Here is a 5836-nt window from a genome sequence, read left to right on the forward strand (position 1 = left end):
TGTCATAGATAAAGGGCCGGCTGGCTTGACCGTTAAAGGGTGCTGTAACCTCCAAAGTACACTCCAAACAAAAAAAATATATATTTTCTGTGTTTGTGAATTCTGTGCACTGTGGCTCCACGTGCATCAACAAAGGAGCAGCGCCAAGCGTGCGCCTGTGTCCCATAAGTAAAGGGCCGGCTGGCTTGTCCATTAAAGGGTGCTGTAACCCCCAAAGTACACTCCAAACAAAAAAATATATATTTTCTGTGTTTGTGAATTGTGTGCACTGTGGCTGCACGTGCATCAACAAAGGAGCAGCGCCAAGCGTGCGCCTGTGTCCCATAAGTAAAAGGCCGGCTGGCTTGTCCGTTAAAGGGTGCTGTAACCCCCAAAGTACACTCCAAACAAAAAAATATATATTTTCTGTGTTTGTGAATTGTGTGCACTGTGGCTGCACGTGCATCAACAAAGGAGCAGTGACAAGCATGCGCCTGTGTCCCATAGGTAAAGGGCCAGCTGGCTTGACCGCTAAAGGGTGCTGTAACCCCCAAAGGGCACTCCAAACAAAATAAAAAGATATATTTTTTTGTGAATTGTGTGCGCTGTAGCTGCATGTGCATCAACAAAGTAGTGCCAAGCGTGCGCCTGTGTCATAGGTAAAGGGCAGGCTGGCTTGACCGTTAAAGGGTGCTGTAACCCCCAAAGGGCACTCCAAACAAAATAAAAATATATATTTTTTTGTGTTTGTGAATTGTGTGCGCTGTAGCTGCACGTGCATCAACAAAGTAGTGCCAAGCGTGCGCCTGTGTCATAGATAAAGGGCCGGCTGGCTTGATCGTTAAAGGGTGCTGTAACCCCTAAAGGGAACTCCAAACAAAATAAAAAAATATATTTTTTTGTGTTTGTGAATTGTGTGCGCAGTATCCGCACGTGCATCAACAAAGTAGTGCCAAGCGTAGCGCCTGTGTCATAGGTAAAGGGCCGGCTGGCTTGACCATTAAAGGGTGCTGTAACCCCCAAAGTGCACTCCAAACAAAATAAAAAAATATTTTTTTGTGTGTTTGTGAATTGTGTGCGCAGTAGCCACACGTGCATCAACATAGTAGTGCCAAGCGTAGCGCCTGTGTCAGGTAAAGGGCCGGCTGGCTTGACCATTAGAGGGTGCTGTAACCCCCAAAGGGCACTCCAAACAAAATAAAAAAATATATTTTTTGTGTTTGTGAATTGTGTGCGCAGTAGCCGCACGTGCATCAACACAGTAGTGCCAAGCATAGCGTCTGTGTCATAGATAAAGGGCCAGCTGGCTTGACCGTTAAAGGGTGCTGTAACCTCCAAAGTACACTCCAAACAAAAAAAAAATATATTTTCTGTGTTTGTGAATTGTGTGCACTGTGGCTGCACGTGCATCAACAAAGGAGCAGCGCCAAGCGTGCGCCTGTGTCCCATAAGTAAAGGGCCGGCTGGCTTGTCCATTAAAGGGTGCTGTAACCCCCAAAGTACACTCCAAACAAAAAAATATATATTTTCTGTGTTTGTGAATTGTGTGCACTGTGGCTGCACGTGCATCAACAAAGGAGCAGCGCCAAGCGTGCGCCTGTGTCCCATAAGTAAAAGGCCGGCTGGCTTGTCCGTTAAAGGGTGCTGTAACCCCCAAAGTACACTCCAAACAAAAAAATATATATTTTCTGTGTTTGTGAATTGTGTGCACTGTGGCTGCACGTGCATCAACAAAGGAGCAGTGCCAAGCATGCGCCTGTGTCCCATAGGTAAAGGGCCAGCTGGCTTGATCGTTAAAGGGTGCTGTAACCCCTAAAGGGAACTCCAAACAAAATAAAAAAATATATTTTTTTGTGTTTGTGAATTGTGTGCGCAGTATCCGCACGTGCATCAACAAAGTAGTGCCAAGCGTAGCGCCTGTGTCATAGGTAAAGGGCCGGCTGGCTTGACCATTAAAGGGTGCTGTAACCCCCAAAGTGCACTCCAAACAAAATAAAAAAATATTTTTTTTTGTGTTTGTGAATTGTGTGCGTAGTAGCCACACGTGCATCAACATAGTAGTGCCAAGCGTAGCGCCTGTGTCAGGTAAAGGGCCGGCTGGCTTGACCATTAGAGGGTGCTGTAACCCCCAAAGGGCACTCCAAACAAAATAAAAAAATATATTTTTTGTGTTTGTGAATTGTGTGCGCAGTAGCCGCACGTGCATCAACACAGTAGTGCCAAGCATAGCGTCTGTGTCATAGATAAAGGGCCAGCTGGCTTGACCGTTAAAGGGTGCTGTAACCCCCAAAGGGCACTCCAAAGAAAATAAAAAAATATTTTCTGTGTTTGTGAATTGTGTGCACTGTGGCTGCACGTGCATCAACAAAGGAGCAGTGCCAAGTGTGCGCCTGTGTCCCATAGGTAAAGGCCAGCTGCCTTGACCGCTAAAGGGTGCTGTAACCCCCAAAGGGCACTCCAAACAAAATAAAAAAATATATTTTTTTGTGTTTGTGAATTGTGTGCGCTGTAGCTGCACGTGCATCAACAAAGTAGTGCCAAGCGTGCGCCTGTGTCATAGGTAAAGGGCCGGCTGGCTTGACCGTTAAAGGGTGCTGTAACCCCCAAAGGGCACTCCAAACAAAATAAAAAAATATATTTTTTGTGTTTGTGAATTGTGTGCGCAGTAGCCGCACGTGCATCAACAAAGTAGTGCCAAGCGTAGCGCCTGTGTCATAGGTAAAGGGCCGGCTTGCTTGACCATTAAAGGGTGCTGTAACCCCCAAAGGGCACTCCAAACAAAATAAAAATATATATTTTTTGTGTTTGTGAATTGTGTGCGCTGTAGCTGCATGTGCATCAACAAAGTAGTGCCAAGCATGCGCCTGTGTCATAGATAAAGGGCCGGCTGGCTTGACCGTTAAAGGGTGCTGTAACCTCCAAAGTACACTCCAAACAAAAAAAAAATATATTTTCTGTGTTTGTGAATTGTGTGCACTGTGGCTGCACGTGCATCAACAAAGGAGCAGCGCCAAGCGTGCGCCTGTGTCCCATAAGTAAAGGGCCGGCTGGCTTGTCCATTAAAGGGTGCTGTAACCCCCAAAGTACACTCCAAACAAAAAAATATATATTTTCTGTGTTTGTGAATTGTGTGCACTGTGGCTGCACGTGCATCAACAAAGGAGCAGCGCCAAGCGTGCGCCTGTGTCCCATAAGTAAAAGGCCGGCTGGCTTGTCCGTTAAAGGGTGCTGTAACCCCCAAAGTACACTCCAAACAAAAAAATATATATTTTCTGTGTTTGTGAATTGTGTGCACTGTGGCTGCACGTGCATCAACAAAGGAGCAGTGCCAAGCATGCGCCTGTGTCCCATAGGTAAAGGGCCAGCTGGCTTGACCGCTAAAGGGTGCTGTAACCCCCAAAGGGCACTCCAAACAAAATAAAAAGATATATTTTTTTGTGAATTGTGTGCGCTGTAGCTGCATGTGCATCAACAAAGTAGTGCCAAGCGTGCGCCTGTGTCATAGGTAAAGGGCAGGCTGGCTTGACCGTTAAAGGGTGCTGTAACCCCCAAAGGGCACTCCAAACAAAATAAAAAAATATATTTTTTTGTGTTTGTGAATTGTGTGCGCAGTAGTCGCACGTGCATCAACAAAGTAGTGCCAAGCGTAGCGCCTGTGTCATAGGTAAAGGGCCGGCTGGCTTGACCACTAAAGGGTGCTGTAACCCCCAAAGTACACTCCAAACAAAAAAATATATATTTTTTCTGTGTTTGTGAATTGTGTGCACTGTGGCTGCACGTGCAGCAACAAAGGAGCAGTGCCAAGCGTGCGCCTGTGTCCCATAGGTAAAGGGCCAGCTGGCTTGACCGCTAAAGGGTGCTGTAACCCCCAAAGGGCACTCCAAACAAAATAAAAATATATTTTTTTTTCTGTTTGTGAAATGTGTGCGCTGTAGCTGCACGTGCATCAACAAAGTAGTGCCAAGCGTGCGCCTGTGTCATAGATAAAGGGCCGGCTGGCTTGACCGTTAAAGGGTGCTGTAACCCCTAAAGGGCCCTCCAAACAAAATAAAAAAATATATTTTTTTGTGTTTTTGAATTGTGTGCGCAGTAGTCGCACATGCATCAACAATGTAGTGCCAAGCGTAGCGCCTGTGTCATAGGTAAAGGGCCGGCTGGCTTGACCATTAAAGGGTGCTGTAACCCCCAAAGGGCACTCCTAACAAAGTAAAAAAATATTTTCTGTGTTTGTGAATTGTGTGCACTGTGGCTGCACGTGCATCAACAAAGGAGCAGCGCCAAGCGTGCGCCTGTGTCCCATAGGTAAAGGGCCGGCTGACTTGACCGCTAAAGGGTACTGCAACCCCCAAAGGGCACTCCAAACAAAATAAAAAAATATATTTTTTTGTGTTTTTGAATTGTGTGCGCAGTAGTCGCACGTGCATCAACAATGTAGTGCCAAGCGTAGCGCCTGTGTCATAGGTAAAGGGCCGGCTGGCTTGACCGTTAAAGGGTGCTGTAACCCCCAAAGTGCTCTCCAAACAAAATAAAAAAATATTTTCTGTGTGAATTGTGTGCACTGTGGCTGCACGTGCATCAACAAAGGAGCAGCGCCAAGCGTGCGTCTGTCTGTTAAAGGGTGTTGTAACCCCCAAAGTGCGCTCCACAAAGAATAAAAAATTCTTCTTTTTTTTTCTGTCTTTGTAAATTGTGTGGGCTGTAGCTGCACGTGCATCAACAAAGGAGCAGCGCCAAGCGTGCGCCTGTGTCCCATAAGTAAAGGTCCGGCTGGCTCATTTCTTAAGGGTGGTGTAACCCACAAAGTGCACTAGTCTCCAACAAAAATAACATTATTTTCTGTGTTTGTGTGCGCCTTAGCTGCACGTATATATCAGTATAACATAAATGGAGGACCAAACTTTCTCCGATAAAAATTACATAGGGAAAGATCAAGAACCACTTCCTCCTAGTGCTGAAGCTGCTGCCACTAGTCATGACATAGACGATAACATGCCATCAACGTCGTCTGCCAAGGCCGATGCCCAATGTCATAGTAGAGGGCACATACAATCCCAAATGACAAAGTTCAGGAAAATTACCCTGAAAAAAACATTTAACTCATCTGAAGAGAAACTTAAACTTGCCAATATACCATTTACGATATGGAGTGGCAAGGAATGGCTAAGGTCTTTGGATGGAAAGAGGTGGCTCTTTCTACCATATGCACGCCCCCTGCAAGTGCTGAAAGGAGCACCCACAGTCCACTTGCTGATATGCAAATTGAAGATGTCACTGTTGAAGTACAACAGAATGAGGATACTGGTGTAGCTGGCGCTGAGGAGAAAGTTGGCGAGGAGGATTCTGATGGTGATGTGGTTTGTTTAAATCAGGCTCCGGGGGAGACAGTTGTTGTCCGTGGGATGAAAAAGCCCATCACGGTCATGCCTGGGCAGAAGACCAAACATTCCACCTCTTTGGTCTGGCAATATTTCTATCCAAATCCAGACAACAACTGTCTTGCCATATGTACCATATGTAAAGGTGAAATAAGTAGGGGTAGGGACGTTAACCACCTAGGAACATCCTCCCTTATACGGCACCTGCACCGCGTTCATAAAAAGTTACTGTCAAGTTCAGAAACTTTGGCTAAGACCGTAAGCAGTCCAGGGACACCAAAATCCCGTTGTCCTGTTGTATCCAAGCGCCTGCAAACCACACCGTCAACTCCCTCCTCGTCAATTTCCTCCTTAGTCAGGATCGGAAGTAGTCCTGCAGGCCATGTCACTGGCATGACTGACTCGCCTATCCGGGATTCCTCCGGAGGATCCTGCATTGCTACGCCTACTGCTGCTGCTGTTGCATCTGCTGGGAGTCGTTC

The sequence above is a fragment of the Taudactylus pleione genome, unplaced genomic scaffold (assembly GCF_031769625.1).
Source record: "Taudactylus pleione unplaced genomic scaffold, aTauple2 ptg001224l, whole genome shotgun sequence".
NCBI classification, from domain to species: domain Eukaryota; kingdom Metazoa; phylum Chordata; class Amphibia; order Anura; family Myobatrachidae; genus Taudactylus; species Taudactylus pleione.